The 23,645-nt window shown below is 33.9% G+C and overlaps 1 protein-coding gene across 3 annotated transcripts in view; it reads right to left on the bottom strand.

Moving 5' to 3' along the window:
- The window catches only part of LOC150086176 (uncharacterized), a 103,867-nt gene that overhangs the window by 56,712 nt on the left and 23,510 nt on the right, over positions 1-23,645 (bottom strand). The gene's annotated exons all lie outside the window — the stretch shown is intronic.

Raw genomic sequence — 23,645 nt, 5'->3', positions numbered from 1 at the left:
TTTTTTTTGAATTCTGGCAACCAAGGATTTTTTTAAGAACGTGAAACTATCTGATACACAGATATTCCACCAAGTTTGTTGACTGCTTTGCTGATGCTGTGCGCAAATACATCAATCAGATAAAACTGAAGCATCCTACCATCAAACATGTTTTCTCCCGATCAACATAGAGTGCCCGAGAAATTATTTAAAATAAAATTTTAGTCCATGACATTTTTTGTTTGGAAAATCCTCAATTTCTAGTTTTCTATACTGAAAAATTTTAGAACACACAGAGGAAACATTAAGAAAGCAATTGGGAGACGTATCAACAATTGCATGTCTTTAAGAATCCATGCAAAAAAAAAAAAAAAAAAAAAAAAAAGCGACATTTCTGTTCTTTAATCTTTTTGTGGCCAGTTTTTATTTTATTTTATTTTGTTAGTTGTTGGCACATCGGCTTCTGTGGCCATGATGCACCTCCCAAAGGTTTTTGCATTTACCCTGATCCAAGCCTGAGGCGGGATTCGAACCCGCGACCTTTGGGTTGCCAGGCAGGCACTTTACCTACCCAGCTAGCCCGGTCGGCTTTTGTGGCCAGCAGGATTTAAAATACATAAACAATGTAACTGCCTTAATTCTGAAAGCAGAACAAACTTTCAACAACCTGCCCTGATATTACATCACTTTCAAAAAGATTACCTAGCCAACAGGTTAAATGGCTATTTGTTTAAAAGATGGGACTGATATGACAGCCTGTTTCAGGACTAACTGGTCCACATTTGATTGTATGTGGTCTCTAGTCAAAACAGTTGTAAAGAAGTTGTTAAATGTGAACTGCCATGTGGTACATGAAATCAGCCTTCAAAGTTATTGTTGAAAGTAACACAATACCAGAGCAATTTGTTACAAAGGCAAGTTTATTCTCTTGTGAGAATTAAGACCATTGCATTATCCATGCAATTTATATCTTCAAGCAGCGCTAGAGTGTCGTATCAGCAAACTAATTTTCTGGGTAAGTTAGCTGACATTTCCTGTGGTTCTCGTGGTGACTTTCTTTACCTTAGCCAGCAGCTAGTTCATATAAATTCAAGAAAGAATTAGACGAACTGTTAGAGGTGATGGACAGGTTTTATGGGAAGCATTGGTGGCTAAGGTAAAGAAAGTCAACACGAGAACCACAGGAAATGTCAGCTAACTTACCCAGAAAATTAGTTTGCTGATACGACACTCTAGCACTGCTTGCTTGGTAAACAGATGGTAGGTGTTATCGGTCTGGAGCAGTAGTCGAGAACGATATACTGATTGACAGGTAGGCATGGCAAATGATAAAATGATTGGTGCTGGGCACGACAGACGATAAGCTACTGTGTAGTCATTGGTTGGCATTATGATGTGTGAGTAAAGAACAGTGCATAATTAGTTTTGTAATGAATGGTAAACAAGTAATAGTAGTGATGAATCTTTTAAAGATGGAAGAAATTTGTAAGGAAAATAAAATGTTGCACGAGTTTTTGATGAAAACTAAATTAATAAGACAGAAATTGTACTGTTTTAAGCGCAATGATTATTTTAAACTAATTGAATTACGAACAGAGTCATGTGGAAAGTTCTGGTATTGTAAAAAATGTTCTGCATGGGTTTCTTTATTAAAACAGTTTTATGGAAACTACAAAACTTCCATTAAAAAAGATAATATATATTATATACTTCTGGCTAACGTGCATGCCAGCAACTACGACAGCATTCCATCTGGAGATTTCAAAAATAACAGAAATTAAGTTTTATAAGAAACTAAGCGATATCTGCAAATTGCAGTTGTTAAAAAACCCATTAAGTTGGGCGGATTGGGGAAAACTGTAGAAGCAGACAAAACTGTATTGGTGAAACCAAAACATCAGAGGACGAAATTTAACTGCTAAGAAGATATGGGTGTTTGGAGTATTTGAAGGAGAAACAAATTTGTCTTCATGAAATTCATAAAAAATCAGAAAGGAAAAACTCTTTTACGCATTATTAGAAAAGTAGTGAAGAAAAATACTACCATCACATAACAGATGAATGGCATGGATATAGGCATATTACGGCTTTAGAAAAAAAAGAATTGCAAGCATTTAACGGTGAAACACAAGGAACATTTTGTAGATCCACACAGAGGAACACATACGAATAACATCGAAGCCCAGTGGAAAAGACTAAAAAGTGTAACTAAGAGACTAAATGGCAGCTGTAAAGATATGTTGATGAGTTACACGAATGAATATATGTGGCATCAAATTGTGAATAGCTATTGAGGTCCAACTATATGATTTGTATTCGTGAAATTGGTTTTTTTTCTGAAAAAGTTCTGTTTCGTTCATTTTTATGTTCTTCATTATGTTTTTTTCTCATTATTAAACGCTGATTTTTGGAGTTCATGAGTGTTTTTACTATATTATTGATTTAGGTCTGGTTACGACAGCCTCCGTAGCCAAGTGGGCAGGAGCAGGAATGCAGTAGCACACGCTCTTTGAGTAGACTGGGGTTCAAGCCCCTGACTGCTGAATACGGTCGATCTGCCAACCCGCACTGGATCAGCGTGGCAGATTATGGTCCATTTCCCTCAACATGAATTGTTGAGGAGGCTTCCATCCTGCAGTGGGTTGATAATGGCTGCACTTTACTTTTTTTTTCTTTTTTTTACGAAAAAAGGAAAAGGTTTCCTTATATTTCTTGACCTAACCTTAAAGGTTAGGTTAGAAAATAATAGGAAAAGAAATAAAGATTATATATACAGGTAGCCCTCGTTTTGCGCCAGTCCGATTTACGCCAATTCGCTATAGCACAGGTCACTCTAACCGCAAGGCCATTTTTATTTTTATTTTTTTATTTTTGCAATTTTTTTATGAATTGAAATTTTAAAATCGTCAGACAATTATGGGCATCGTATTGTACCATGTATCATGCACTGTTCACGTGATCAAGAACAATTGAACTAATCATCAATTATCGCGTCCATATCAGAGACGAGAAAACTTCAGCCCTCAAAGTAGCCACTCATGGAAGTGGGAGGTAAAGAATTCAGTTGGTTGTTTACGTCATGTACACGTGTGAAATTTATTACTAATTGTGCTATTAATAAGTTAAATACATAATCGTTAATAGTAGTGATAGCAGCATACAGCTTTTGCCACAATTTAAGTTTTTAATTTAATTAGAATAAAGAGTGTCTGGTAAAAGAAGTTCAATGAATTCCAATGAAATGAAAGCGTGAAAAAGACACGTCAAGCTATCACATTGGAAAATAAGATGGAGGTTATTCGGAGGATGGAAGCTGGTGAAAACCGCCCTAATGTGTGTAGGGCTATGAATATGCCTCCATCGACTGTTACTACAATTATGAAGAATGCTGATAAAATAAAACAATCAATTCAAAGTGCTACAAGAGTAAGTGCTACACAAGTTAGTTTTTAACAGCATTATGTATTTAACAGCAGAAATAAGCTTTTGGAAAAAATGGAGCAATTGCTGACACTTTGGGTCGATGATTTGAACCAAAAAAACGTTCCCTTGACCCAAGCTGTAATAACTGAAAAGGCTAAGTCAATTTTTGAAGCCTTAAAGAAGATCAGTGCAATGAAATATTTTTGGCTAGCAAGAGACTGTTCGTGAGATTTAAAGCAAGAACCAAATGCAGATGTGTGAAAATTACTGGCGAGGCAGCAAGTGCAGATGTTGAAGTGGCTGCCACATTCTTCAGACCACAGTACAGGATGGTGATTACCCTTCAGATCTCATCTTCAATGTTGATGAAACGGGCCTTAATTTGAAAAAGGTTGCCCTCAAGAACCTTCATTGCCCATGAAGAAAAGTTGGCTCCTGGATTTAAAACATCAAAAGACAGGCTGACACTTTTGTTGGGAGCAAATGTGTCAGGCAATTTAAAATTGAAGCCAGTGTTGGTGTACCATTCAGAAACACCACATGTTATGAAAGGTTTAAACAAAGCCATGTTGCCTGTGTACTGGAAGTCAAACAAGAAGGCTTGAGTGACACAGGAAGTCTTCTTGGATTGGTACACCAACTATTTTTGCCCTACTGTTCTCAAATTCTGCAATGACAAAAATTTACCAACCAAGGCTATTCTTCTTTTGGACACTGCCCCTGGACATCCTACAAATCTGGGTGAAGTCTGAACGCTTCTTAAAGTTAATGTCGTCTACATGCCCCCTAATACATCACTTTTGCAACCCATGGACCAGGGGTGGTAGCTGCCTTTAAAGCTTATTACCTGTGGCAAACATTTACAGAAATGGTGAAAGCTTTGGATGTGTCCAACATTACCATCAGAGAATATATTGGCAGTCGTTTGATATCTTAAAGGGCATCAATTCACATTAACACAGCCTGGAAAGAAGTGACTGTCAATTGTCTAAATGGAGTGTGGCCTAAACTTCTCCCAGATCTCGTGCATGACTTCGGAGGATTCAAGCCACAACAGAAGATATCAGCAGGCTGGCACAAGAGGCAGGGTTAGAAGAAGTTACAGTTGAAGATGTAACTGAGCTCTTGAAGAGTCATGCAGAGACTCTTTCAAATGAAGACCTTAAAGAGTTAGCTGCAAAACTTAGCCAACAGTAGGAGGAAGAAACAGAAGAAGACTCTCCTCTAAAAATTATGAAAACCAGTGAATTACAATGGATCCTTGCAAGTGTAGAGTCCCTCACTAATGAGCTCTGTGACACTGATCATGACTGGGAGAGGAGTGCCACAGTTAAAAGGAGTGTATATCAACCTTGAGCCCGTATTTTGAAATTCTTAAAGAAAGGAGGAAGAAATCGGGGCAATCAACACTTGATCCTTTCTTCAAAAAAAGGCAATCTTCTCAATCAGGGCCATCAACAGCAGATCCTCAACCACGACTTTCAAGAGCCAACTAAAACTCTGACATTACGCCGTCAAAATGTTTTATGTATGTATGTGTATTAATTTATTTTTTATTTAACTATACATACAAGTACTATACATACTTATATTTATGGAGAATAAAAATAAAACACTTTTTTTAATTAAAATAGTTTATTTCTTTGCTTTAAATATACCAATATTGAAAAGGATAGGTAAAATTTTTGGTGCCCGGAACCTAACCCCGGTGTAAATCGAGGGCTACCTATATATATATTGTGAATAGCTATTGAGGTATTGATTGATGTTATGATATGTGTGTATCCAACACGCGAGTATCTTTAAAAATAAAAATACAGTAATAAAAAAATTTATATTTTCTTAATAAAGAATTTATGCACTAGTCCACCCATGATTCTAAAGGTCAGGCTACCCCCTCCACTTCGGGAGGGGTTCAAGCTCCCATGGGATTCAAGGTTACCTGACCTTTTTTTCACCATTATGGAAAGCGTTTATTAGGACAAGTGAACATTAGTGCTTCTGAGATTAGGGAAAGTGATACTAAACCTATGTTACCATCTGTTGTGTTCATGCACCAATCAGTACGTCATTTGCCACACCTACCTGTCAATCAATATATCGTTCCTGACTTCTGCTCCAGACTGATAACACCTACTGCCAGTTTACCAAGCGAGCAGCACTTCTAAGAGTGAGATAACAGCAAACTAATTTTCTTGGTAAGTTAACTGATGTTTCACATGGTTCTCACGTTGGCTTTCTTTACCTTCACCACATTGGTTTATTTATTTTTTGGTTTTTTATGGCAGATGCCATATAAACTTGCTTCTTGCACCATTTGGCACAAGAAGTCAGACGTCAGAAAAAATGTTATTTTCAGGCATGAATTGTTCTAGCCAATATTTCTAGATGTGGCAAGTGGGCTTCAATTTGCACACCCCTAATATAATGAACAATTTGTATCCTCATTAAGTTATACACAAAAAATGGAAAACAGAAAATGCCAACTAATATGATAGATTTTTCGATGTTCTAACATGAACGGACATAAATTTAGAAATTTGTCTCCATAGCCAATAATGATTAAAGTTAAAAATACAAATTCAAACTCTGCAATAAATTCCGATGTTTATTAATTTCAAGCTAATAGCACTGAATTTACAGGAATCACAAAAAATAAAAATAAATAAATCCGAAACATATTGACATATGTTTGAAAAGTTACAAACAGTTTTATTAAACTTAGTGATATGTTATAAAATAGGCAAAATTACTGTTCTATTCTACCTACTATCTTAAGAAAAAGATATTGAGAATAACAGGAATGGCAGGAGGGAGAAATAAGATACCAGATAAAAACAGGAAATACAAAGAAATCCCTCCCAAAATGATATACATAAATAACTTATTTGGCAAACTGTACCATTTATAGCAGTCGTACATATACACAGAGGAATCTAACAGAATTCTCCAACATTTTATTAAACAGCCCAACTCATAAAACCAAGCATTTAATGAACGCTGTTAAGTCAATTCTAGTAATCTAAATTAAAATACATTCTGTCTAGGATCACAACTTATTTTTTTTTTTTTAAACATGAGTAGCAATGTCAGAAATGCCTCTCTTCCCAAATTCTAAATTTCAACTGTTCATAATGACTGGGTAGGGAATATAAAATGGGGTCTCAGTTAATTTTCCACACTAAAAGACATGACAGCAAGATTAACATTCATCTTCTGTCTTGAACACCAGCCACCTCTACTGTAAATAATACGCAAAAGTAAATAATTATAATAATAATTAATGGATATAGCAAAGCTTCTTTAAATGTAATTCACTTTTCTGATTATGGAAGAATGGGAAAGTGAAAAAAAAAAAAAAAAAACCCACGAGTTTAAAATTAAAACAGATATTGCTTTGTTAAGAAGTACATTTATCAAAAGAGATTTTGTTAAAAACCACATGCAAGATTCAACCAAAACCATGATGCCAATTAAACATCATTCGACTGTAAAAATGGGCATTTAAGTACACTACTGTTGAGTACGAAATCGTGGTCTTCAAGATGATTTTATATCATGCAAGATAAGGGTTAAGATTAAATATTGGAAAAATAAAATAAATAAAATAAATAAGTAAATACATTATCACGAAAAGGAGTCACCTATGGCTTCTCACAAGAGATCCCTTATTGTACTTTCCAATTTAATATCTCTGAAAAGTGCGTATGTAGCATTTTTGATAATTTTTATGCATTTCTTCTTCCAAACAGACTTATCATTATTATCAGTACTAGCAAATGATGCAAGGAAGCAAGCTTAAATACATCAGCCAAAAAACACTACCCACCTCTTGGACTCTTTTGAAATGACTACATTCATCCAAAAGTATAAGAGCTTGAAGAATAGGGTAGATGAACTCGAAGGATTTAAACTGGAGGACCCATCAAGCTCTCAGCTGCCCACATCAATGCCAGAGCTTGCACTTGATCATCGGGCAACACAACGACAACCTTCAGGGCAGAATGTGCTGGTCCCACAAGAGCTAGTTATTGTCGGTGACTCTATTGTCAAGGAGACAGGAAATATATTATGCAAAAAGGATAGGTGGAATAGGATCGGGGCATGTCTGCCAGGGGAAAAAGTTGATGATGTAGAGCAGATATCTTTTAAGGGCACAAAGGGTGATATTGTTGTACACATTGGCACTAACAACATTAAGGGTAGGAGAACTGCAGACTTACTTAACAAGTAGAGGTAAAAGTTGAAAAAAAAAAGTTGCAAGTTAGGGTTAAATTTGAAAATTTCAATCAATTTGGCCCTGGAGAGATTGTGCAAAGCTCATGCAGTAGAATTTTTCTCAGCATGGCCTGTACTTGTTAACAGCAGAGATTGCTTCTACAGGGATGGGATATGCTTATATAGAAACAGTGCAAGATTATTTGCTGATGCTATCGAGGCAGTATCAGGTGGGGCAGAAAACTGCTAGCTTTGGAGGATTCACAGCTAACAGATTAAGGGTACCCACAGGCAGAGGTGAAAGTGATTCTTGCATTGCTTCTATTGGAATGAGCAGCAGCCTGGAAAGTGAGGTACTGGGGGTTTCAAAGGCTGCTGGAGGTCATCATGGAACAAGTAAATACATGGGTTGTTTTAGGGTAACTAAGAGTAGGAATAGGTACATGTATCCTTGCATGTACAACAATTCTAGGAGTATAGTAAATAAATTTGATGAATGTGAGGTGTTGGTAAAGACATCAAAGGCTAATGTTATTGGGATATCAGAGACATGTTATCACACAGAGATAAGGAATGCAGAATTGGAATTTGGGGAGTACAATTTGTACAGAAAGGATAGAAAGAGAGGAGGAGTTATGCTGTTAGTTAAGAAACAAACAAAATCTAAGGAAGTGCATCCAGTTGACATGGTTTGTTATTTGGTTTTTAGGAGCATTAGCAACTAAGGCCATATTGCTCCGGGGATATACGGTGGTCATTCCCTGACCTTTCTGCATCTTCCGTATTTGGTGGCCACAGGCACGAACCCCGGTCTAATAAGAGTGTGTGCTACGCACTGCTGCTCCTGCCCACCAGTTGACATGGGTGGACAATGCAGTGTTGAGACAGTTTGGGGGAACATAAGCACTGGGAAAAACAAGTTGAGAGCACAAAGGGTGATACTGAGACAACAAAGGGTGATTATAGGCCTAATGACTCTGATGAGTACAACGAACAACTGCACCGGAAAGAGTGGGCCAGTAAATAAAATTGTTTTATAATGGGGGATTTTAGCTTCCCAGATAGACTGTAACTTGTAGGTTGGACACACACACACACACACACACACACACACACACACACACACACACACACACACACACACACACACACACACACACACACACAACTTTTGTGTATTTATTGGATGATTATTTTAAGCAGCATGTTCGAGAGGCAACCAGAGGGAGGTAATACTCTTGATCTGATTATCAGCAGCAATTCTTCATGCATTAAGAATCTGCAAATAAAGGAACCACTAGTTGGCAGTGATCACAGTGTACTGGTGTGGGACTTACTTAAAGATGTAACTGCCATCAGGGGTAAAGGGAAGGGTTTTTGCTTTTGTAAAGGTGACTACAGTGGTCTCAGAGATTTTTTAAATTTTCTAAAGTGGGACCAACTGATGTTGTTACCAACAGAAAATTCTAAATGTGAAGCATTCGAGGAATAAATCTTGGAAGCTACTAGGCTTTTTATACCAACTAAGAAATACTGTTAGAGATTTATGCCTAAATGGATGTCAGATGACCTAATGAACTCGTGGCAGAGAAGAAAAATGCATGGAATGCATATAAATTATCAGGTGACACAGCCTATGGTAGATATAAGATAGTCTGTAATCAAGTCCCAAAGCACATTAGGCAAGCAAAGGCTGATTACAAGAAATCTTTGGCAAACAATTCAAAGAAAAACAGTAAAGACTTTCACTTATGTAAACTCTAGAAGGAAGGGATTGAATCAGATTGGTCCACTTAATATTGATGGTTGTACTGTTGATGATCCTGCTGAGGTAGCTGACATAGTGAATGAGTATTTTGCATCTACATTTACAAATGAGGAGGTCTGTAGGGAAGTAGAGGCCAGAAGCTTATCAAACTCTGGCAAGGAGCTAAATGATTTTGTAATAACAGAGAGCAAAGTGAAGGAGAAATTGTTGAAATTGAACATAAGAAAGGCACCTGGGGTGGATGGGAACTATCCACTTATATTAAAGGAAGGAGCAAATGAAGCACACAAACCTTTAGCCATAATTATGAAAGCTTCCTTGAACTCAGGGGAGGTCCACATGGACTGAAGATGTGCAAATGTTGTCCCCAATTCACAAACAGGGATCAAAGGGTGACACAAGTAATTACAAACATGTTAGTCTAACTTCTGTTCCAGGGAAAATAATGGAGTCACTGGTTAAGGAAGCAATTCAGGATCATCTGGACAAGACGGCAGTTATAGTTGAAACAATATGAGTTTGTTAAGGGGGAGTCTTGTTTGACAAATTTGATTGTATACTATGATGTGGTCACAAAGTAACTGGATGCAAAAATAATTTTGATATCATATACTTGGAATTTAGGAAAGCTTTTGATATTGTGGAACATGAAAGGCTACTGCACAAACTGGAGCACTATGGCATTAAGGGCAAGTTGGTACAATGGAAAAAAGGATGGCTGAGTGCGAGAAGACAGAGTGGTTATCAATGGACACTGCTCTTTGTGAACTAATGTTATTAGTTGAGTCCCCCCCCCAGGGTTCAGTGTTGGGCCCATTGTTTTCGGTATTTAGAAATAATATTGATGAAGGTATATTAGGGTTAATGTCAAGGTTGCAGACAATACAAAGGTTGGCAGCGTTGTTAATGACCATAATGATAGTACGCTACTGCAACAGGATCTGGAAAAGTTGAGCAGATGGGCTGAGAGGTGGCAACTGAAGTTTAACATTGACAAATATAAAGTAATGCATATGGGTAGCAGTAACACCAGAATAACATATGAACTGTATGGTACTACAGTCAGGGTAGTGGGGAATGAAAAGGACCTGGGGGTAATTGTGCTGTCAGATATAAAGTTTTCTGGGCAGTGCAGACAGGCTGCAAGAGTAGCTCATGATGTCTTGTCATTGATATAAAGGAATTTTGCTAGCAGGGATAAAGGGGTGATTGTCCGCTTGTATAAAGCACTGGTCAGGCCACACCTTGAGTACTGCATACAGGTCTGGAGACCTCATTTTAGTAAAGATGTAGAGCTGCTAGAAAGAGTACAGAGAAGGGCAACGAGATTTGTGAGTGGAACAAAGGGCTGGTATTGCCAAGAAATGTTTAAGTTCTGCAAATTGCAACTTCTGGAGACTAGGCATCTGCAAGGTGGTCTAACTGAGGTGCATAAGGCCTTGAATGGTTTGAGCAAGCTCAATACTAATGGGATTCTTCCTCTTGCTCAGATTACTCACCTGAGGGGACATAAATCCAAATTGAGGAGTCAAATGTAGAACAGATGTACGGAAATTCACCTTTAGCCAGTGGGTGGTTAATAGTTGGAACAAACTTCATCTGTTGTAGTGGAGGTCAACAACTTAAATAAGTTCAAGACAGAACTAGACAAAAATTTGGAGTGAATGGATGGGTGAAATGGGAAGTTTTTTTTTTTTTTTTTTGGGCTGATGCTATGTAAGCTTGCTTTCTTGTATCATATGCTTCTCTAATGCTAAGTCACCTTAAAGAGCAATTAATATAATTTTTAAATTGAATATCACCCAATAAACGAATACATTTTTTCAAAAACCCAAAAGGTATTGTTCTGACAGATGTCTGAACTATTTGATACTATCAACAGGTAGCCTGAGTTAGCTACCTTGTATTGAGCGGTGAAAAATGTATTGAATCTGAATGAGCAGTCAAGAGGTCAAAAAATCTTTTGTTACACGTACAATAAAAAATCTCCTATTAGTTCACAACAGCCCAATGCAGCAATCAAGTAAAAAAAAGTGAGGTACTATTTCAATGCAGGTATTGAAATAGTTTGAGAAAATAATGCTACACTGTGTTAAGATAATCCATGATTTGGGAAGCCACAGAGAAGTATCACTTATAATGTGCCAGAGGTCAATGGAGTTCGTGACAGAACACTAACCAAGAAGACTGCCGTATCTCTTTCCCTATCGTTTGGTTCAATCCATGGTATTTTGTGCATGCTGCTGAACTTCAGTAAGATCTGTAATACATAGATGCCTAATGAGACTAATTGGCATATCAAATTCAAGCAAGGAAAATGATTTCAGCATCCATATTACAAGGGCCTGAATTCATCTAACACAGGCCTGGGCAAACTTTTTTGGCTGAAGGGCCACATTAGGAATTTGAAAAGAAGGCGGGCCGCAAGTAAAATGCTATTTTTAGATATATGTTATTTGTTATTATGAAGAAGAAATATAACATAAAAAAAATTATTCTCTAACAACCATGAATTTAATGAGATGAATGGAACTGTTTTACATCTTTTAACATTTTTTTTTTTAATTTCGGGTGTTAATTTTGTAGTTGAGATTCTTAAAACTGCTTGTAAATGTTCATCGGCGATGCTTAATCATAAAGAATTTTTATTTAGATTCATGATGAAAATGTTTGTTCACATATGTAGGTTGATCCAAAATTGACAAATCTTTAAGTTCGTCGAATTTGTCCGAATTAAGGGTATTGTAAAATTTACAGATTTCCTCACGACGGTGCAATTCCCTTAAATCGGTATCACACTGCAGATCTATAATCTGAAGTTTTGGTTAATTTCGGTGCTATCAATTTCTATTGAAAATGGGTCGCGCACTATTTCCAAACTTGTCTCAAATTTTCGGAAGTCGCCAAATCTTCGTGAAAAGTCGTCATTCAAAGCGTTGATAATTTCACAATATTTTTTCAAATTTATTTTCTGGAATCTTCAGCAACTTCATCGTTGGAAAGTGGTCTACCTTGTTAATAAATGTCGAAGGAACAACTGGAGTTTTAATTTAAATCCATTCAAACTTTTTACCATATCATGGGCGTATAAATTTTTCCCTTGTAACACAGTGTCGAAAGTATTTAAGTGTGTAACGATGTTCAGGGTAAACGCAAAATCACAAATCCAGTTATTATCAGTTAATTCAGGAAAGTCCATAATATTTTTCAGTTTTAAAAATAGAACAATGTCATCTTTAAGATCCCATACTCGCCGAAGAGCTTTTCCTAAGCTAAGCCATCGAATTTGGCTGTGATAAGGAATATCTGTGTACTCGGATTCAATATCTTGAAGAAAATTAACGAATTGTCTGTGTTTCAGGCCCCCCTCGATCGTATTAAATTTACTAGTTTAATAATACAAGATGTGACACGTTCAACTTTTAACACATTTTTACATAATACTTGTCGATGTATAATACAATGAATTGTAATTAAATTATAATCAGGATAATTTTCACAAATTTTATCCTGAATTTTCTTTAACGCTTCAACATTTTTACCTGTCAAACTTGCTGCTCCGTCAGTTGTTACGCTTACCATTTTGTTCCATTGTAAATTATATCTTGTTAAGCATTTTTCAACTCTGTTACTGTTAAACATTTTTCAAATTATACAGTTATAAAAGTGCCCGTTGGTTCGCTCACAATTTCAAATTCTATCTCAATTTGAACAATACAGAGATGATAAAACAATTTACAAGTGGACAAATTCTATAATGTATTACATATACAAATTTATTTTTCAAAAAGGCGCCGCAAAAGGCATAAAATAAGTAAACCTTTTTTGAAAATGCGATTAAAGCTCGCGGGCCGCATGCTTCCTATTCATCATCCTTAGCTTGTAACTTTTGGCTCTTCAGAAAATAGAAATTTTTTTTTTTTTATGGATGTAGATCTGCAAAATAATCTGTTCAAATCAGCACTCCCTCACAAGGTTAGCATAACTCCCCCACCAAAGAAGTCTTTGCTGCAGCTTTCCCAAAATGGACAGAATGTACAGGAGTGTGTAATCATTGCTTGTCAATAGATTTTAAAACCAGAATGGCTGCATTTACACTTGTACCACTAGCAAAATAATAAAAAATTAATGGATAGAATTTTTTGAATGCAGGTATTTGATGATTATACAATCTTAGATTTTTTTTTTTATTTTCAGATTTCCTCACTGACACCACTTTAGGCACATTTAAAAAACACACACACAAAAAAAAAACAAAAAAAAAACGTGTATATGTATATATATATATATATATATATATATATATATATATAAAACTTTTAAGAGATAGAATTGAAGATATAAACCGGATAGGATATGGCAAATGCACTAAAGCGTGCAAAATAGCAGCAATGGATGCAAATGTAAGTATATGCATACTAAAAATATGACAAATAAAAATAATGATGATGGTAGTGTGAAACGTCCAGAAAGCCACAGGCAAAAACGGAAGGTAGCCGAAAATGTGGAAAACTTATAAAATAAAATGTGGTAACTTTTAAATAATAAAAAATAACAGCAGCCTACATCAGATAGACGCGGGAAAATTTTTTTGCAAAAATACCTGGAAGCGGGGATGAGAAGCAAATATGCCATTAATAAAAAAATTAAAAATGAAATCAGATGACAGCAAAGTGAATACCTAATCATGTATTAATATTCACTTTGCCATCATCAGTGTAGTTAAAGAAGTAGTTCAAGTCCTAGGACAACACTGTGGGTCCTAGGACGTTGTATGGTCAGCAGCGAAAATCGTAGGAGTCATGGCAATAGGTCAGGTCTCTGTTTGTTATGATGTACACGTAAACGGTATACATCACAGCCTACCTGACAGAGACCAGAAGGAAGAATAAAAAACTATAAAATAAAAATAATAATGATAAATAAAATCCTGTGGAAAGAGAAGAATGAAATGTAAACTCAAAAAACCTGAGATGGGGTAAAACAAGAAAACTTATTGTCTGTATTTTCAACTTTCGACGTCTGCCGCTCCATACAGACGTCCACAGGATTTTATTTATCATTATTTTTATTTTATAGTTTTTTATTCTTCCTTCTGGTCTCTGTCGGGTGGGCTGTGATGTATACGTATACCGTTTACGTGTACATCATAACAGAAACAGAGACCTGGCCTATTGCCGTGGGTCCTACGATTTTCGCTGCCAACCCTATGACGAAGTCCTAGGACCCACAGCGTTAGGTGCTTACAATAATTATTAATTGCATATTATTTTTATTTCAGGTAAATTAATTTTTACTTACAGGTTCTCCCTTTTCTTCCATGGTTATTACACCTGATAGCTCAACTCCCCTACCATACATAACAAATATATTGATATTAACCTTTTTGTCTATATATAACCATACAAATAAATTAGAATAAGAATTAAAAAATAAATAAAATAATGCCAGCAGTATGGCAAGACAAGAGTAAAAATGCTGGCATTATTTTATTTATTTATTATTATTTTTTTAATTCTTATTCTAATTTATTTGTATGGTTATATTTCAAGCATCATGTAGAGGAATATGCTTTTTGCTGCCTCTGATGTATGCTGTACCTTTTTATTTTTATTATGAAAGATTCCGTTTCCAACTATTTTAAACGTTATTCAAATATATGTATAATTACACACACACTAATTATACAACTTACAAATTTGGTGGTTAAGCATATAAAAGATGAAATATTATGTGCATGAATGGAAATGAACAGACTAATACATCTGTAAATGATTTATTATATGAATAATTTTTTAGTTTATTGTGAACTACATAGTTCACACTTTAAACTTTAGTTCACTTTAAACTAAAATACACAATTAATGTGTTACTTTATAAGTTATGCATCCCACAGAAAGTTGCATAACAAAGCAAAAACTTAAGAGAATATCAAGAAAGAATGTTTACAAATTTTTATGCGTAATTAACAGATAATCATTACCACACAAACCAATAGACGTTGGTCTAAATCAGGTGTGTCAAACTCATTTCTGTCGTGGGCCATTTTGTGTGATGGTATGACTTTCGCGGGCCGCATAAAATTTTCTTAAATATTATATACTGATTCAGGATTCAGTAGCATAATCAGGATAATTAAAACTCATATGTAATTAACAATTAAATTTTTATTCAAATCTACAGAATACACGTAATTTAGAACTTAGTATGTATAGTGAAGAAATGGGAGTAAAGTGCCTGTTGATGAACTGGTAACAAAAGGAGCGCAAGGCAGCCAAAGTAACACACCTCTATTAGTTACAATTTATTAGGATATGTTTCGGAAATTGCTACAAAGACTGAAGATGGATTTTGTAACAATAACAATTTCTGCAACGTTTCCTAATAAATTGTAACTAATAGAGGTGTGTTACTTTGGCTGCCTTGCTCTCCTTTGGTTTTAATATATATAATTGTTATATTATTATTTTTATTTAAAAATTAAATATTCAATATATTTATGAAAATAATTAATTTGTTTTCCAGGAAACCTGCCGGCGTTTACCCCCTACTAGTTTTTCAACATCAGGAGTCAAAGACTGGGAACATACAATTTTCAGTATGTCGGAAAGATGTTTATCTGTCAATCTCGATCTATACGCCGTTTTATTTAATTTCATACATGAAAATAATTGCTCGCATAAGTATGTACTCCCAAAGTAGCACATAATTTGCACAGCAAACTTTTTAATTTCTGGGTATTTTTCACCTAAGTAAGAATATATTTTTGGAATTCCTACTTCTCGACATTTGTCTTTCAAAAATGAATCATTTTGGAAATCAATTAATTCCAGTTGAATCAAAGTGGGAGCTTTTTTGATTTCAAATGAAAAAGGTCCAACAAAGAGTAAACATATCTTTAAACTTTTTAAAATCATTAAAATGCTTATCGAATTCATTTTTGATTTCCTCAATTTTGTCACAATATTGTGAGAAAGAGCAATTTTGTTTTGTGTTTTTAACTGCTCACAAGTAGGGAAATGGGTTAAAACGTCTTTTTTTTAATGATTTTTAAACAACGTTAGTTTTTGTGCAAAACTTGCTATTGCGTCGTACATGTTCGTTATTAACTTATTTTTACCTTGCAATGAAATGTTAAGATTATTGAGGTGGCTTGTAATATCAATTAAAAATGCCAAATCCTTAATCCACAAAGGATTTTTTATAACTGATACATTTTCATTTTTCATTTCAAGAAAAACTGTTATTTCCTCCAAAAGCATATAAAATCTCTTTAAAACTTTGTGGCATGATAACCATCGAACTTCTGTATAATAAGGAAGATCGTCGAACTCAGATTCTAAATCCTTAAAAAGAGAAGTAAACTGCCGATGGTTGAGTGCTCTTGCTCGAATAAAGTTGATTGTTTTTGTTATTGTTTTCAATACATCGTCCATTTTTAATATTTTTAAACACAGAATTTGTTGATGAATAAGGCCATGGTTTTCGGTTTATCTGGGTACTCAGCTTGTAATTTTCTAATCAATTTTGACACAAATCCTCGATTTTCACCTGTCACTGATTTAGCACCGTCGGTTATTACAGACACAAGACCATCAAGTGGAAGCTTACACTTTTCTAAAATGCTCCACACAGCAGCAAAAATATCTTTGCCAGTCGTAGTTCCAAGAAGGATAACTTCCAACAATTCTTCGGTGATCTTCATGTTATTATCGCAACCACGAAAAAACACAGCAATTTGAGCAACATCTTGTATATCTGTACTTTCATCAATCGCAATTGAAAAGAACAAGACTTCTGTAGATATATCCTGTAGTTGTAAACTGATGTTAATGTTGTATTCTTTAGCAACACTAATATTTTCCTTACAAATTAAGCATGTAATTTTATACTGTTCACTTCCATACAAAAATAGTTCAGCTCCCACTTTTCTTGGAATTTTCTTCCCTTGTTATCAATTTCTTTTCTTGACTGGTGTTGAAAGTGACATTTTCTATATAAATTCTATAGTTGAAATTAAAATTATAAAATTAAAAAAAACGATTACTTAGGTATTTATTAAATACCTGATAGCAAACAATGTACACAATACAACAGATCCCGACAAAGAAACTAGTACGAATGAAGTATCTTTTCGACAAAATTATAAAAAATGCTGCATTTGCAATATTGTAATATTAGTTTAAATGTAAAAGAAATTTAGATTAAGATTTCTCCATTTAAAAAATATTTAAAAAAATAAAATGTTACTTTTATTTTTGAAGAAATAAACTAAAAAGTTACAATGTTATTTAAAGATAATAATTTCAATTTTCATTCATTTGAAATTACTATTTATATTTTTAGTTCTTTCTAATTAAGGCTCCATCGATCCAGTCTTTTTTTATAATATATTTATTACAGAGGTTTTTTAATCCTTATATTCTAGAATTATAAATAGGTACTTTTTAATTGTTTACTTTAACATTTTATTTTTGGGCATCTCCGGCCACCAGTTTGACACCCTTGGTCTAAATAGATTTACTCCACAACAAAAATGACCTCTATTCAGTATACACCGTAAAATATGCTGCCAAATCAATAGGTATAAAGTACATTTCACACAAAAAATACCTTGTAAGCTGGGAATCTAATTTCCAGGAAAAATCTCCACAACTGCAAGTTCATGCTGTGTGTAACAGAAGTAAGACCAAGGGATATTTAAAACATTTTGCAGTTTACTTTATACAAAAGAAATGATAAAGAAGGACAATAAGAGGACTAAAAAACATCTCTTTCATTAGAGAGTAATCGGACTAATAAAGGTTATTATTAAAAGAGGATGGAGAACAGGAGAGGGGAGAAAACTATTTCCTAGTAAAATTCCCAAAGATTTTTTTTTTTTTTTAGAAAATCTTGACCACTACAAAAACATCTACCTGGTAATAAACCTCCCCCATCAGCCTTGAAAATAAACCTCCCCCATGCAGTAAGTTATCAGTGAGACTGATAACTCACCGCATATCACCAATACACATACAGACTTCAAGACAGAGATAAAATACAAGGTGACCAGCAAGAAATGAGGAAGAACACTGACGTACTATATGCATAACACAACTCATACTGTCAATATCCTTTAAAAACTCAAATCACCTCATCTCTCCAAAGATAAGGTATACTGCAGAAATAGAATTTGTTCCTATACATGATAAGGTTACTGATTATAGTGCATCATCAAATATGGACAGAATTGACTATAAGGAAACAGTCATTAAATAAGTACTATGGCACAGTAAAATGTTTTACAACTCAAAAACTATACATTCTCTAACAAAGAACATCATTTTTCGTGTCATGTCCAATTTATTTTAAACTTTGTGAAGATAAAGAATTCCTTAAATGGAGCAAGTGGCCAAACAGTACAATTCCATATTCAGAAGCAACCATGAAAATTTAGTAGAAGTTTGCCTTGCTCTTCACCACTACTTTTAGTTCAGCTAGTGGTATCAGACCCTGTGGTCTAGGGATTAGAGAAAGGGTCTACTAATTCATGGATTGCATGTTTCACCCTTCCCTTTGTTAAATATATTTTATATTTATAATTTCCTACACGTTTATCATTTTGTTTCCTGTGTTCAATATAAATTCACCATAAAAATAAAAGAATAGTGAACTATTTTAATTACTTATCTTTAATTACTGATCCACTCTGTTCCTAAGAGTTGGTAAGGCTGCACAAAAAATAAAGTTTGCAAAATTGGATATATGCAAGTAGTTACAGGCATTAAGTTAAACAATAAGTATAATACGAAAAGTTTCTGTGAAATAATGTTTCAATTTTTACAATGAATTTGTTTAGAAATATTCTAAACAAAGAAAAACAAATAAAGATGTAGAAATGAAACAAAAGTAGATCAAAAATATAAAAGTATAAAAAAAATCGCAATACAGGTGAGCTTGGATGTGTAACCTATTAGCTAGCATGCTTTTAGTTTAACCCATGGACTACAGTGTCTGATAACAGCAGGCAAACCATGCAATGATAAAGGGCAAGGCAAACTTGTCCTGACTTTTAGTGTATTACCATATTTACATAATGAGCCTACTGTCTTCACCACATCTATCCACATGTAATGACTTGGCTCCTAGTGGATGAATTTTCACAAAATTTCATATTTGGGGCTCTAAGATTTGTCAAGCCATTCCAAATTTCATTAAAATCAGACAAACAGAAACCCAACAATTATTATTTTAAGTTGACTCTCAGTGGATGGGTTTTACTGAAATGTTATAATTCACTCTTTTAAAACAATATGTAGTCTTCCTAAATCCCATTAAAATATGACCAATAGAAATCCGGAAATTATTTCTTTGTCCGTCCATTTGCATGCAATATCCAACAGTGGATGGATTTTCATTTTTATATTTAGATCTACAGATAGCTATCAAACCTCCCCAAATTTCATTAAAATCAGACTAACAAAACATAGAAGTTATTATTCATTTTTTCATACACATCAGACTATATACACACAAGAAAACCTTGTTAATACAAGATTGGTTTATAAAAAGTTCTCATTTAGACAAAGTATGCTGTTTGCAACACAATAACTAGATGTCAGTGTCACTTTGTCAATCCAGGAGAGGGATGTTAGATCCATTAGTTTAATGTGAAACATGATTGGCATAATTCATGCTACAACTGTGGGCATTGGCATAATACGATAAATTTTCTGTTTATACTCCAGGATGACCTCCACAGGATCAGGAGTTCTCACAAAATACAGAGAATACAAGAACATTACTGCATTTATTTTGTAGTCATGCACACACAAACCACAGTCACTGAACAGCATATACTAACATCAACTTATTCGGTGCAAATGAGAATTTTGCATTTTGAATCACTTAGTTTTTGAAATAAACATTTGGTTTGTATAAAAAGTGAAAATTACCACTGCTCAATATGGATACAAATCAAAAATAAAATTATTTATATTTGGATAGCCAACTCCAAATCAATGAAGTGGGGCATACCAAAACAGAAATTGCAAAATGATTTAACATTCCTGTACTAATTTTATCAACAGCATTAAAAAATTGTAAAAAAAATAGAAGACACTTAATCCTTATTTCAGAAAACCTTGATTGTTTTAATTAACAAATGTTTAAAATTTCCTCCGATAGTTCTTGTGGATTCCACTGATTTTCATAGAATTAAAGTTTTTCTTTTATTTTTATGAATATATTAATTTTAAGTAAAAATGTATGTAAAATGGCAAATTAAATTTTAATTGGAGTAAACTACAAAATAAAATTATAAAACTGACATGTTCATTTCATAAACCTCATTATTACAAAGTGAGAGAAATTATGTCCCTTGAAGTTTGTATTAACAAGGTTTTACTGTACTGTATATTCTAACTGAAACACTGATATTATGTTGTTGCCATGCACTGATTGGAGGATGCAGAGAAACAAAATGTTCTCAGTTTGAACATAAAAGTTGCTTTTTTTTGTTTTTTGGTATAAATCATGAATTATCATATTTTACTAAATGTGCCTGAAATGTAAAATACCACATACATTAACTAACTTGTTTCAGCTGTTTCTGAATATAAAGAAATATCCCATTTTGCTTCATAATGAATATTTTATCCACAAAAATCTTAAAAGTAAACCGAGATGTTACAATCTTGCTCTCCCCTTGTAAGACGAAAAGCTATATTAGCACAGTGTGCATGAACAGCAAAATAACTGCTGCTCATGCACCCAAATTGATGTGCCAGTTTTCACCTAAAACAATATAAACCTTTTCCCTCCCAGTAATACCTGAATTTTTTTTATAATATATTTTTTCAGTAATCTAAGCAACAACTTTTGTGAAGTGCCTTTAACCAATTTTTTATATCATTATTTTATGAATCTGTCTACTATTATGTTAATCTTGCACAGCCGCCAATTTTTGACTTTCAAAATGAATTTGGTATTTGTGGACAAGAGGAAAACAGAGTTTTTTGGACCAAAAAAAAAAAAAAAAGGCAAAAAACAGAGGGGTTTTTTAAACATCCACACAGCACTAGAAATTAAATTTCATTGACAAAATGCAAATTTTATATTAAAATACAGCTCTATAAGATTGTTTACCAGTACAGTACACTTTTTAAACATTAGCTTACATATCATGTTTCTGTCCACAGATATCTATTTGGATTGTGTTAGCCATCCACTGAGTATGGCTGCTTCAAGAAAGCTACTGTAGCAAACTTTGCACATATTTAGAAATGGTGAGTTGAAGTTTTGTTTATAACAATGAGAGTGTTGTTCAGATTGACTGTTAAGAGAGTTTCCAAAACTGCATCAGAAAGAGAAGACCAGAATTTAGTTCTCCCCCCCACCACCACCTGGTCAAATATTCTGACACTCAGCACTGCTATTACAAATTATTAAAATGCCAAGAATGACTTGGGTTAACTTGTTATATTTCATGCTTCCTTGTGCACTTGTCAGTTCCCCAACCAGGCACCACTAACTGATAGAAACTGCAAATCATTTCTATTTCTTTACCTTCACTGATATTGAGAAGTACTGAAAAATTAACACTTCCAATAACCCAACTGGGCAACCTGCTATCCATGAATTCTGTTTGAGTTAGCTGACTTTTTAATAATGTAAGTAAACATGCATTGGTTTTAGAAATTTGCACACAGAAAGTCACTGGCAACAAAAAAAAAAGTCCAATGTACCAAATTTATTCAAAATTCACACAGCTTCCTCTAGGAGTGTATTCAATATTAACACTTCACTGAATCATATCACCATGCAAATCACCTTGATAGAACATGCTGTAAAATTTCATTTTTTTTTTTTAAACCATATGAATGAAACAACTTGGGTAGTTTTACCACCACTTTGCTTATTGGAGGCTTGAAGTGGTGAAACCCATGTTTAGTCTCTAGAGCAAAGTTTCCGGCATCCCCCTCTCCTCATACTTCTCCTTAATCCAAGCACGGTACTAAGTACTATAGGTTCTAATACCTCTCGTGTTTGGGGTTTACATAAAAAAAAAAAAAAAAAAAAAAACTATATCAATCTGTTTTGTAGTTCAACACACCATCTTTGCAATTGTGCTTGACAAGGAAGGGTGTTTTGGCTCATATTTCTACACTTTATTGGCAACACTAGTTAGGAGTTGAAAATGTGTAATTTATTTTTATTTTTCTGAAAATAAATCTTTAAATTATATTAGTTTTTAATGAACAATTCTTTTATTAATCGTCACTGTTTTCTAAATTGACAGAACGTATCATATGCACTGCATTTCTTTTCCTTTTTAATAGAAACTAAACAATTCTCAGGTATTTATCACAGATATTCATTAAAAAAATCAAGAGAAATATTAAGCTTTTAAAATTCTGACTTCAGTTTTAACTATTTTTTTGCAAAGAGAAAAACTGTTTTCGAAAAAATACGGAGAAACTGTATGACGGCACAGAAAAGGAGTCAAATCAAGTTAAAGAGATGGATTCTTTATCATAAATCCAGAAGTATGCTTTATCCCTTTCAAAATTAAATGGATGTTATTCTTTTCAGTAGAATAGATTTTTAAGGAAGGTATTTTTAAAAAGTGGCAAGCAATTTATTCTATGGGTATCTAAAACTGTGAATAGCAAAATTAAAACAATAACAGTGTACTGTCACTTGTACTATTTGACACTGCTTTCCTACTGACATATTTTTAGGTCTTTAAAAAGTTGCATATCCTATTTGCTTTCCTGTTGTTATTTTTATATCTGTGCTTTTGATAATAAATCATAAAAATTAACTAATTTTATTATTCTGTTAATATTACCCTATGAATAATTTTTTTTTCCCTATTGGATTGTCTTAACTATTTAATTCCTCTTGCCATTCTGGCTATAATTTCTTTAAATTAAAACTGTCATTTATTATGTGGCCATATATTCCTTCTTTCTGTAAACTAAATCTGGATGCTAATCTATATGACTCAATATGCTCACCAGCTATCCACAGAATACCTCCCTTTTTTTATGTATCCCATTTCACCCAAGTAAATTAAGTTTTGTTTTTCTACTTGCATAAACATTTTACAACATTTTGCTGCTAAGAGCAATGTCTAACTAATATTTAGTAAAATTTTACTTTAGTCAGTAATCACAAAATCAAAGCAGTTCTGTTTCACAACATATACTGATCTCCAAAAAATACCTAGTGCCATTATAAATGGCTGCATGATTTTTTTTTTTTTTAATTT

The sequence above is a fragment of the Mastigoproctus giganteus genome, chromosome 5, assembly GCF_048544385.1.
Source record: "Mastigoproctus giganteus isolate SK-2022 chromosome 5, ASM4854438v1, whole genome shotgun sequence".
In the NCBI taxonomy this organism is placed as follows: Eukaryota; Metazoa; Arthropoda; class Arachnida; order Uropygi; family Thelyphonidae; genus Mastigoproctus; species Mastigoproctus giganteus.
The sequence above is the reverse complement of the archived record's forward strand: the minus strand, read 5'-3'. Positions and strand labels throughout refer to the sequence as shown.